This window comes from Capsicum annuum, chromosome 7 (genome assembly GCF_002878395.1).
Source record: "Capsicum annuum cultivar UCD-10X-F1 chromosome 7, UCD10Xv1.1, whole genome shotgun sequence".
Taxonomy (NCBI): Eukaryota; Viridiplantae; Streptophyta; class Magnoliopsida; order Solanales; family Solanaceae; genus Capsicum; species Capsicum annuum.
Window position 1 is genome coordinate 103,821,648 of NC_061117.1, and position 13,785 is coordinate 103,835,432.

The following is a 13,785-nucleotide window of genomic DNA, read 5'->3' on the forward strand; positions in this document are numbered from 1 at the left end:
ACCCAACCCTCTTCGATGATCATGATGCTACTACCTAGGCCTAGACACTTTAGGGAGTATTTTTATCCTTACTTCTAATCTATACTTTTGGGACAAAGTGTGATTCTAATTAGGGGGAGGGGGAGTCTTTCGATTGTTTAGGGTGAAGTATTGCTATAGGATTTTCATTTTTATTTATTCTCTAGTTTTTGACTGAATTTATAAAAAAAATTACAAAAATATTTGATCTTTAGTTATTTTCAATTTTTGTTGGTGTCTGTCTAATAAAAGCACACTTCGCGTACCCCTTGGTTTTTATTTTTGGTTCTTTTCGGAGGGGGAGCCCTTTGAACCCAACATTCTTTTTTTATTTTTAAAAGTAACTTTAGTTTTTTGTTATTAGGAATAAATTTGATGTTCTTGTTAAGTGTTATGTATGATTACATAATGCAATTTACTTTTTTATGTGAGCATGTGTAGTGAGTTGAATGACTATTTTTGAGACACCTATACTCATTTATATGACTTTGTGATGTTGGCTTAATTTTGGATTCCTATTATTGCTTGGATGAGACTTTATAGATATCATTCTTGATTTGAGCATGTGCCATGTGTAAGTGAGGTTTTGGTATAGTCCATATATGCATAGTGATGTCCAGAACTTTTCCAATGTGTTTACGAAGAGAAATAAAGAATGTTGGGTTTAGGAGATGATATAGGTATTTGTTTTATAGTCATGATTTATCTCTACTTTATCTACCCATTATAATTGATCTTAGTTAGCCTCATTGAGCCTTTAGTCTATTATTTGGTAGCCTTATAAGTATCCCATTCCAAGTCTTTCAATTGACTAAAATTTGATCCAAACCTCCTATACACTTTAGTTGAAAGATTAAGATGTTAAGAAGTATAAAATTGAAGAAGGAAAAGAGCAAAAGTGAATCCCCAAAACAGTAGTTATTGGTGTGTTGAAAAAGTTTATGTATTGTTAGTGCAGATTAGTGTAATGGAAAGAAAAATTGATCAACAGTGATTCATGTTTTGATAGGAAATACTCCCTACTAAACTGTTTAAACGAACTTAAAGCGATGGATCAAAACAAAAGAGAGGTGGGAAGATAAAAGTGGTGAAAATTTTGTTACTTAGAGAGGATTTTAATGTAAAGTGTGATGTATTAAAGCTCTTGGGTAAGATAGACACTATTACTAGCTAAAATAGTCCTACCCGTCTCTAAGCCTATATATAACCCTTTAAGTCCTACTTGATCTTGAGCCTTGATATTATGATATAGTGGAGTACTACACTAAGGGAAATCTTATGGTCTCCTTATGTGACATGTGAGTTTTTTAGGAGAGCAAGTGAAATTTGATTCTTTCACCCGTTCTTGTGATAAATTGCATATTAGTGAGGAAATATGGGTGACTCTCTTGTGGTGAGGGCACATGTTTGATGATGGTTAGGTGACTTGTATGATCTCTTAGTTAAGCAATATTCATGAGTTTTCAAACTTGGTAGAGTCAATTCTTGAGGTTAGGGGGTTTTGAAGTAGTGTTCATGAGTGTCAATTATAATACTACATGCTTAATGTGGAACTTGTTATTCATGTAGTCATTGTGGTTCCATCTTGAGTGTCTTAGTTTTAGTATTAATGTTAGTCTTTCTATGATGATGCTTAATGTATATGTGTTTTAAGGAAAACAAGGATTTGAGTGTGGTATGGTGATCTTGGGCGTATTTATACTCCTAAGTGTCATTATCTATGCATGTTTAGGTTAGTTTTGAGGACTTCTTGAGGTTCTTAATGAGTTATTAATTCTATAATTGTGTATTTATGTGTTGAAAAATATGTTTAAAGTGTTTAAGGTGCATTTGAAACAATTCAAGTGTAAAAAATGATCAAATAGAGTTTACACGAGAAAACTAGTGGTGCTAGCTTGATCTATTCTTGTTCTATTGTACTTTGATGAGCTTTATTGTGTTATAAGTACTAATTATTGTTATATGATGTTTTAGTAGACCATTTTAGGTGTATTGTATGCTTATTGAAGCCAACAAACAATTCATAAGAAATGGGAAAATAAGGATCAAACAAATGACAAGATGGAGCAAAAAGAAAGCGGATCCATACCCGTGGGGAGGTGTCTTGCTCCTTATGCCCCAAAGCATAGGATGGTCCTTGCATCGTACCCCCTAGTCCATGCTTTTGGTCTTATGGTGCAACCCTCCCCCAGGATGTCCATAAGTTGGTTTTTTATGTCTCTAAGTTAGGGGCGGTGCTGTAAATGTATATGTTTCATATGGGGCAATCTAGGGACGGCCTAAAACACTATAAAAGGAGTAATTAGTTATAATTGCACAAACTTTTGGAACAACACAAAATTAGAGAGAAGGGATATATGGCAACAAATGGGATCTATACTAGGGTTTTCTCCCTTATTTTAATTCCCTTGTAGTTTTTACTTATAAATTCAATTATTATGATTCTTTGTAAGATTATGAGTGGATAAACACCCTCTTCTAGAGTTGAAGCTCCGAATATGATTGTGTGATTATAGTTTGATTATTGTTTTATATGTTTATCAAGTGTGTGATTATTCTTACGTTCTTGGTTTAAGTATAAAGCACCATGAACTTTAGGATAAATATAATTCCCAAAATGAATAGACCATAGGAGTGGAGGGACGGAATTAAGAATGAAAGGAGTGTGGATAATGTATTTAATAGTTGGATACTAATAGTTAATGGATTATTTAAAGAAAGGATAGATATATACCTAAACGCCCTACTTGGTTAATAAAATAGGAAGATAACTTAATGTATTTGGGTTAAGGACTCACAACTCTGCTCAACAATGTAGTTGTGAGATTAATTTGGGTAGATGACTTAGAGGGTGACCATCCCTCGGCTATACTGTCAACCCCATAAATCAATAATCACGATAAACACCAACACCGACTAGAAACTATAGTTATGCACGAATGTGAAGTAAATGCCTCAAACTCGAACTTCATTTATAAACAACAAAACTCAAACTCTTCTTCGGTTACAAATCATACTTAGTTAATCTTCCATAGTAATGCTTGATTGGGATAGTTTGCTAATCACCAAGTCTTTGTGGGACAATATTTAGCTCACAAGAGTCACTTTACTACTTGGGTGACCACGTACACTTATGTGTGCACTTGGGCGCAACAACTAGCAACCTGGGTAATCAGATTTTGGTAAGTCCAAACGGACTCCGATCAAAAGCTTTGGATTCATTTTGAACCCCATGCGCACAAATAAACTACGCTAACATACCAAATTCGATACTCCTGACTCAATGAAATGATGAAACTTTTCATCCGAGGTCATTTTGCTTAAATGTGGATCCCACAGATAGTTTCATTTTTCATCAAATCTATTAAATAGCCTAAATGAGTTTGGAAGCCTCAAGATCCAAACCAATAGTCCTCCTATCCTAAAATCAACGTTTTAGAGCTAACGGCATTTTCAGATTTTTCATCCAAGGCAATTTACTAGGAGTTTTGATCTAAGACCAATTTACTAATAGTGAAAGCTTCAAAATAGAAAAATGAGTTTAAAATCCAAATGAACTATCCACTAATCGAACGGAAAGTTTCGACAAGTCACAAATAATCTACAGGCATCATAGGAAGGTTCAAGATATCAAAAATGCATGAAATTCAAAAAATGGACTGGAAGGTCATTACAAAACTACTACTATTAAATACTATCCAATTCCTCAATATTTAATCGACTTATAATTAATATGGGCGATGTATTAAAAGTACATCTCCCTCCGTCCCATTTTATGTGTCATACTTTGATCGAATACGGAGTTAAAAAAAAAAAAAAAGACTTGATGATTTCTTCCAAATTGTCCTTTATTAAAAAATGTATTACTATCTTTAATTAAGTGGGTCCTTATAAGTGGGACCAATAAGAGTAAAACTAAAATAGGGTTTTTAAATAGTACCATATAAGTAAAGGTTACATTCTTTATGAGATGGATAAAATAATGCTGACACATAAAATGAGATAAATAAGTATATTATTTATTTATTTCTTATGACGTTAAGAAAAATGGCCTAGAGTATACTCTAGTGGCATTGGACATTAGAGCCATCTATATTGGCCAGGCAAGTTGGGATGGCCCGGCCTAGCCTGTAATTTGAGATTGGGCTACAATTTCTCCAGCTCATTTAAGAACAAGGATTTTTAACCTAGCCCGAATAAGTCTGATGGCCAGTTGAGCTTGAGCAATATGGGTTGGGCTGGTCTGTGGGCAAAATAAAAGATAATTATAAATAGAATAGAGTACTAAGAATAGAAAAGGAGTCCCAACTCAAAATCTATTCGGACCATCATAGATATTTAATTATTAATTATATTTATAAAATATACTCCCTCCACCCCAAATTATGTGTCGTCATTTGACTGGAATGATATTTAAGAAATAAGTATTGACTTTATTACAGTTACAAAATTACCCTTCTTAAAGAAAGGAGTAATAGTATTTAAAATCAAGTGGGACCACTTTTATTTGAAAAGACAAATAAACAAAGGAGTAATTGTATTTAAAATCAAGTGGGACCACTAACGGTAAAATTATAATTGTGTCTTTAAAAACTTACCAAATAAGGAAAGGCGACATTCTTTTTGGGACGGACCAAAAAGAAATTGGTGACACATAATTTGGGACGGAGGCAATATAAATAATTAAAATATAAATTTTTTTGAGGAATCAAATATGTTTGATGAAGATGATGTGGCGATGTTGAACACGCCATAAGCGCCATGAAAGTTTTTTTAAAAGACTTCATTTTCACTTTTAATGAACTAAATATTGACATTTCTTTATGTTTTATTGTGATCAATTAAAATAAAATTGGGTTAAATATTGTTATTTGGCTAGTTATATTATTACATATTAATTGTTTCGTTTGTTTTTTAATATCTCTATTTGATTTGAATTGGGTGTCAAAAGTTATTCAGTTTCACAAATTATTAGGATTATTTTATAAATATGAGACTATATTAACAAGTAATAACTTCATTTAATATTATATTGTGAATACTTATGTGATTAGTATTTTAAAGTTTTAATTAAAATTCTAAAAATAATATATTTTAAAAAGTGGGTTGGCCAGCGGATGTCCGCAACCCACAATGTGATGGGTTGGACTTTCTATTTTTTGGCTTGTCATGTTGATAGATCAACCCAGCCTAACCCATCAAACTCCAAAGTTTGTGTGTTTCAGCCCAAATGGGCTGGGCCGACCTGTATTTACAGCTTTATTGTGCATGTTCACCAACTTTTATTCTAGAACAAAACAACATATTAATGAATTCAACGTCATTAATAGTAGATGTGTATTTGTAGAATGTCAACATCCCCATCCATCAACATGTATTTAATTACTATTTTCTTCCTCCATTTTATTTGTCATATTTTATTTTTTCAAAAATATATTATGTAGACTTTGATCAATATTTTAAAATATATTTTTATTTTATTAAAATAAAAAGTTGTCATGAACAGAACCAGGGCCTGGCTATGACGGGTATCTCAAGACCCACATGGACCGGAGATCACCCCCTGCACCTAACCAAACCAAACACGCCACACTCCCAGTTATGATAAATTCCGAACATATAACAAGATAGCGTGCAATGGCTTAAGAAAATTTTATTGCATGTCCATGACCAACCACTAACGACAGGCCAAATGACCGATTAACACCGCCCAATAACCACAGTTTTCCAAATAAAGTTTTCCAAACAATGAACAAAAACTGAATGCCAACAAAATGTCGGGACATGCCCCCGACTATAGCCAAAATAGTCTGAGACAAAAAAGAACAAAACATGAAATGTAGACTTTCGATGTATGGAAGCTCACCACTTCAATGTCAACTCACAAGCTGATCCCGAATCTTAATCACTTAGGAAGACGACTAAAAGTATGAACAATTCCTGTATCATGTGGATATACAATGTCCAAAGACGGTTAGCAAGGTGAACGCTAGCATGTAACTCAGGGATAAGGATAACATAATGACATGATCAATAGTTCAATATCATTCAAAACCAGTGCACATAATCAAATGCATAAACATATATATTTATATATATATATATATATATATTTACGTATACATCATATATTGGGATAGGTAAAAAGGCTTAACATGCATTTCCGCACATTAACCTAGATTGTAAAGCTCAACCTTCATAACATGTACCCACGGTCAATATAAGACCAAGCTCTCACCCCCTGGTCGGGCCCAAGTGCGTGGAGCCACACGAACTGGAGAATAATCTCATATATATGCACTGGGGACTCGAACCTCCAAACAATATACTAAGGTGAATTAAGAACCAATTTATGAAATAATTTATGGGTTACTCAAATCTCCATAATCATGAAATAATAATAAGGGGGACTCAAACCTCCCTAGTCACTTTGACCCCCGCGTCGGCAAATGCGGTTTCCTGTATCGGTCACTCAGATCTCCACTTTCACGACTAAGCTACACAATCCTTATTAGAGACCAATTAAAATATTTATCACACAATCCCATTCATGAATCATATTTCACATTAAGGAAAACATTTTTGGTATCGTCATACCAACTACACTTTCAAGGTAACAACGACATGCCAAAATAATTTCCATTAACTTGGGGGAAAACAACTCCCTTTGTTCATTAATACAAGGTGGGGGATACCGACTCTCTTTGTTTATTAAATCAGATATTTTTTTTCAAATACCTCACTATATCATGCAATAGTTCAAGACTAGGTCAATTATACAAATCTCAACATTTTTCATAGCTCAAAATCAATTTTGCACTATGGGGTTGGGGTCATAACCACTTCAAAAGTAACAAGTTTGGGAAAATCATAATTCCCTAGTTCATTCACCCTACCTATGCACCTAGAAATTAAAAACCATATTTAAAGCATGATTGATCATATATAAACCATAAGAAAACATTGTTCCACAACAAGCATTCAAAACTCCCAACCCCTTATTACAAAACCATCATAATATCTCATGTACAATACTTTAAATCATATATTTTTATAATATGAACAATGAGGAAAGAATAACATGCCTTAAATACCAAGAAATTTGGAGAACTGTATAACACAACTCATGAGCTTCAGCCAAAACTATATAACACAACTCATGAGCTTCAGCCAAAACTCTTCCTCATAACCTATCAACATCAAGAACACACAGTCTACCATCATACCGTAAGATACAATCACCACCAATCTTGAAAACCATCACATTCTACCTACCTACATCATTCTTGATTTGTATCAGAATATGATCAAACACCTATTTCTTCTTTACTTAAGCACCAGGAGATAATATCTCCACCTCTTGAACGATTACACCACCATCCTTAGAATCCAAGAGATGAACTCTGAGATTAAACAAACAGTGAATATACTTCACTAAATCTCACTTTATATCATCCACATGAGACAAGATTTCCATGGAAAATATGCTAAGAGAATTAGCAACCATATTAAATTTTCTTGGATGATAGTGATGACTCATGTCATAGTCCATTAGTAACTCAAGACACCTTTTTTGCCTGAGATTCAATTCTTTTTGTGTGAACACATATTACAAGATCTTATGATCTAAATAAGTATCAACATGGACCCCATATAAATAATACCCCCATATCTTTAAAGTAAATACCACTGCTAACAGCTTTAAGTTATGAGTCAAAAAATTCTTCTTATTAACTTCCCATTGTCAATAAGCATAAGCAACCATCTTTCCATGATGCATCAATACACAACCAAGTTCCACCCAGGATACATCACAATAGAACATAAAACCATATGTACCCTCATGTTGGGTCAAAACCGGAGCTGAATGTAATGACCTTTCAGGTCATTTTCTGTATTCTTACTTATTTCACTAATAGAGCTCTCCATAGATGCCCCAAGTCATTAGTGAATTTTTGGAACTGATAGATTGGTTACATGGCAGTTCATATGGTTTTTAGAACTACTTTCTCAATTTGAAGTCTTTATTGGTTCTACTTGACAACCAAGCAAAAACACTATTAAAATGACCTTAAAGGTGAAATCTGACTTTTCCAATGCATTCAGAATGTTAAAATATATGTGGTTACATATTTTATTTGCTCAAAACAGACTCCATATACATCTCGAGGCATTGGTCGAAGCCCAAAAGCAAGTTCCAAGCTTTAGCCATGCCTGGCAAGCAAGAGATGTCGTAACTTTAGAGGTCTAGGCATGAATATGGTGCCATGACCATGGCCAGGTGGAGGGCACGACTGTACTTCTCAAGACTTAGATGGAACATATTTAACAGTTGTCTAGCCTAAAATTTTGGCTAATTTTTCCCTCCCCCTTAAGCTACAAACCCTAATAGAGTGTAAAATCTTCCAAGTGAGTCTTGTGGGTTTATTAGGAGCTTAAAAAACGTGTGAAATTGAATCTTGCTACAAATCTAAGGTAAGATTCCTTCTAGTTGGTGTTAAATTCTTAAATTCTACACCCAAAACCCCTAAGTCTTTGAGGCTTAATTGTAGCCAAAAATGTGATTGATTTACTCAAATTTCTTGAGGTTTATAACTCCCTAATGTTAGTTGAACAATCGATTGGTCTCGAAAACTCATTTTCCGAAGGTGAAACCCACTTAGGGTTTTGGTGTCATTTTTTAACCTATGGCCCAAAGGTGCCATAATGGGTAGTTTTATTCTTATTGTAATGCTTAGATTTTACTATTGATAGCTTGTCTCATGGAAGAAGAATCTTCAAGAAAAGAAAAGGAAAAGTTTATTGGTTCGTGAATTGCTTAGAATTAAGGTAGGTTAGGATTACTTGTAGTTAGATTGAACTTTGGGTGGGGTTTAGATGATAAATGGTTGAATAGTGGTATTTGGGATTAGTTGACTCTTGTAGGATATTGAACTTGCAAAGGGTGATGCTTGACCTTTAGCCTAGAACCTTGGATAGTTCTACTAGTAGTCTCATGAATAGTAGGTGAACACTTTAGTTGCTCTGTTAGATGAGAATGATGTTGCTCCTTAACCCTAGGGGTATGTTGACCTAAGTATTACTTAGTTGGAAAATGGCCTTGGTATTGGGTTGACTTAGAAAGAATGCTTGAAGAAAACTTTCCCTATAGGCTTTGTAAGGATTTGTAAGCCCTTATGGTGTGATTTAGATAACTTAGTCTAATTTTGGGTAGAAGTAAGTCTTATAATAGTAAACTTTGGAATTCCAAGGATTTAGGAGTGGGACTTGAATTACCTTAAGCTTGAGCTATGAAATACCTTAAAGACCTAGATACTTAATGAATATCTAAATTATGTTGTTAAGATTATAATGGTTAAACCCAATTTTTGGATTATACCTATGGTCGATGGTTGGATAATGTGTATACTTGATTGATTATCTTGTAGTCATGATATGGATAGCCTTGGAAAAGTGGTTATTATGTATAATTATGAATGCTCATACTTATACTTGTACTCATACTATGTGGTGATGATTAACAGTAAAGTAGGAAGGTATATGTATCTTACATCCCCATTACCCTATTATTGTGAACTTGTGTATGTTTATTGATTTGGCTATATATGTAGATATATGTTATTGTCTTAGGGGAGTATGTAATGGAATGATGATACCTAGGGAATTCGAAAGATATAATGATGTTATGATGATGCCCAGTGAATCCAAAAGATATGTTGATGTTATGATGATACCCAGTCAATCCAAAAGAGGTAATAATGTTATGATGATGCCTGATGAATCCGTAGGATATGTTGATGTTATGATGATACCCAGTGAATTCGGAAGAGGTAAATATATTATGATTATGCCCGCTGAACCTAGAGGATATGTTGATGTTATGATGATACCCAATAAATCTGAAAGATGTAACGATATTATATTGATAACCGGTGAATCTAGAGGATATATTGATTTTAGGATGATACCTGGTGAATTCAAAAGAGGTATTGATTTTTTGATGACGTTTGGGGAAACTTTATATACGTGCATGTATATATGTGAGGTTATGTTGTGTATGGCTAAAACATTGGTGTACTTGAGACATGATATCTTTCTTGGTAATTGTTACTCATTCTTTATCATTAACCGCTAAATAAGAGGTATGACCCTCATCGACTCTAATCGGTAGCTAGAGGTAATGTATGCCTATTATTAGGTTAAGGCTAATTGGTATGTGTAATCTTATGTGGAACCAAAAGTTCACATAGTAAATCTACTTGACTTGAATTAATGGTTATAATATGGAATTTGTCCTAGTAAAGTGGCTTATGTGACAACTAGTTATTTCAAATAAATTACTATGACTTGTAGGTTAGAAGCCTAGCAAACTAGTTGATGGACCTTACTTGGTTAAAATATGGAAACTAGTCCTTAAGGTTGTAACATGCCTATTGTAGTAGACTTTGCATGGTGTGATGAATGGTTAAGTTATCATCAAGTATGTGATGCCATGATGGTCTTATTGATGACTTATATAATGAGAATCCTAACTAGAGAATGGGCTTGTGATGGGTAAATAATTAATAGCATTGGTAGGTTGTAGCTCTTCCTTATTTGATGAATAGTAAACTATAAGACTCTTAAACTACTGTTACATGGATAAGGAGATTAAAAATATATAGACTAGACTTAGGGTTCATCAATGAAATAGAGATTAAGTAACTATATAACTATGCTATGGTGATATCAGTTTTGTGGTTCTAAATTATAGTATTGATAATGTTTGTAGACGTCGGTAATAGGCCATGGCTGGAATGTGCCCCCCACAGATTTGGTGAGTTTCTTGTGGAGCTGTTCCTTGATATTTTGATGGATTGATCTTTGGTGTACTCTCCAGTGGTATTGGACACCTTTTCGAGTTCTTTGTTGTGTTCTTTTGCATGTACTTCCTGGCAGTATGGGACATCATGGTAAGTTCTTATGCTTTATATTTTAATGATGGTTGGTTTTAATTATGGTAAATACATGGTTGTTATTGTATATATATGGATTTATGCTTTTAAAATGATTATTCTTTTATATGATGATTATGGTATATGATGATATGATACGTTATGCAATTATCCTAGTAGTTTTGTTATTTTATACAATGATATCGAAAAGGATTTAGGTTTGATGCTATACCTTGACTTTAAGTTATTGTCTTACCTTATATCATCTTTATATTATAATTTTGCTTAGTCGGCCAATGATGCCTACGGAGTACCCATATTCTGGTACTCATACTACACTTCTATACCTTTTTGGTATAGACCCAAGTTCTAGTTGCCATCGTCGAGTCAGGATCATATTGCATTAAGCATTTGGAGATAGGGTAAGCTCTTAGAGTTTGAGTTTCCCTCTATCTTTATTTATCTTTTATTTTCAAGACAAATGTATGAGATAATTTAATATATTTTAGACTTTGAGTTATAAATTCCTATTGTCAAATCTAGATGTTTTTGTACTCATACTATCAGGTCATGGGAATGAAATTTGAATATCGATTTTCTTAGGTGGTGGAATGTTATTGTTTATATTGTGTTCTTATATAGGATCCATATTGGATATTCCTTCCAAGGTAACCTGTTGCATTAGCTTTGGGTTACAGTATCGGCTTACCTACTGGTGTGATGTGGTAGGTGCCATCAAGACTCAAAAATTAGGTTGTGACAAATTAGTATCAGAGCCTAGGTTTCACCAATATTATTGGTATAAGAGCAAATGTCTAATAAAGTCATGCATATCAGAACGTTGACATTCATTTCCTATCTTCAAGAGGCTGTAAGACATTCTTAGGAGTCCTTCACATTTTTCACTTATATTATGTGAAAAGTCTAAGCTTGTTTTTGTTGACTGTACTCTATTGCAGATGCCCAAGATATGTGCTTCAGTGATATATGAGGACGGTCCTAACACCTACACTCATGATGTGTCCCCAGTTAGGGATCGGGGTATACCTCCCCAAGATCTAATTTTGGCACCTAAGCTAGAGACTCCTCTACCTCAGCCAGTGGTGGGCCAGGGACTAGCCCAGTCTCTACCAAGATTCATCCCCTCTTTTTTACTTAAGGATGTTGTGATTCAGCTATTAGGTATAGTTGATACTTTATAAACTACTAGAGAAGGAGTGCAACCAGTAGCTATATTTTCTAGAGTTGAGGTTCCTCCTATTCTGGTATTTTTTTAGCCAACAATTGTTCAGCCAGTTGTGACCTAGCCTGCTATGTCTGCCGAGGAGCCAAAGACACTAGGTAGGTTCTTGAGGTTGGCTCTACCTAGATTTTCTATTGCTCCTGAAGAGGATGCATTTGAGTTTCTGACTTCTTGTGAGGGTAGGCTTCGTGGGTTAGGACTTATTGAGACTCATGGTGTAGAATACACCAATTTCAGTTAGACTTGTCCACTAGACACTGGTTGAAGGGATTTGTCAGTTCTAGACCAGTTGGATCTTCCCTTTTCTTTTGGGATCAGTTTTTCAAAATGTTCTTAGAGAAGTTTATGCCATATAGACTTCGAGACCATTTGAGAGATCAGTTTGCTAGATTAGAGAAGGGTTATATGACATTCGCTGACTATGTGGTTCTTTTTCTTGAGTTGGTTAGACATGCGACTTCTATCTTAGATATTGAGTATAACAGTTTGCTACTCTATAAGAGGATTGATGCTTTTTATTTGGATGGATACCTAGTGTTTGGTTGTTGCGAGTAGGACCTTTACTGAGGTTGTTGATTATACTAGAGTGATGAAGGACATGCAGTGTCAGGGCCAGGCAGATTTAGTGAGAGTCGTAGTAGTTTAAGATTCAGAAGTGGTATTCCTTAAGCTGGATATCCATTGCATCCATCTTTTCATCCTCAGAGTCAGATTAGTTGACCAGTTTGGGCAGCTCTTTAGACCGCTAACAAGGATTAGTTTATTTCTAGTAGATGACCTAGTAAGGGCGGTGATTAGTCTTTGAGAGGTTCACATGTGGATCATGCTAGGTATGGTAGCTATGTCGGGTCAGTTGGATTCATGAGTTATTGTTCTTCTCATGAATCTTATTTTACTTGTATGCTTCCTGGTTATTTCTTTAGAGAGTGTACTAGCCGTGGGGAGATGGTTATATTAACCCAGGGAGCTACTCCCATTATAGTAATTCATCTCTTAAGTAGAGGTGGCTTGCGACATCATAGAGGTGTTTACTAAGGTACTCGAGATGGTACACAGGCAGCTAGGGCAGGAGGTCGGTTAGGTGCCCAGGTAGATAGTGGGCTTGGTTAGTTGTATACAATACCTTCTAGGCCTGAGGCTGAGACATTAGATGTTGTAGTTACAGGTGCAACTTTTGTATGCCGCAATTCATCTCTTGCTTTATTTGATCCTGGCTCCACTTATTCTTATATATTTGCTTATTATACACCATGGTTAGACTTGTTTAGTGATATATTATATGTGTCTATCTACTTTCATAAGTGATTAGTTAGTAGTGGATCGGGTGTTCAAATCTTGTGTTGTGATAGTTAGTGATGTTGATACCTATGATAATTTTATAGTTTTGGATATGTTGGATTTTGATGTGATTCTAGGCATGGACTGGTTATCCTACTATCATTCGGTCATGGTTTGTTTTTCCAAGACAACACCTTAGCCTTGCCTGATATAACCCCAATCGTAGAGTAGGGACTGATTAGCCATAAACCGATGGGGATTATTTATTATGCTTGTTCTAGATGGCTTATATCAAAGGGTTGCAAGTCTTTT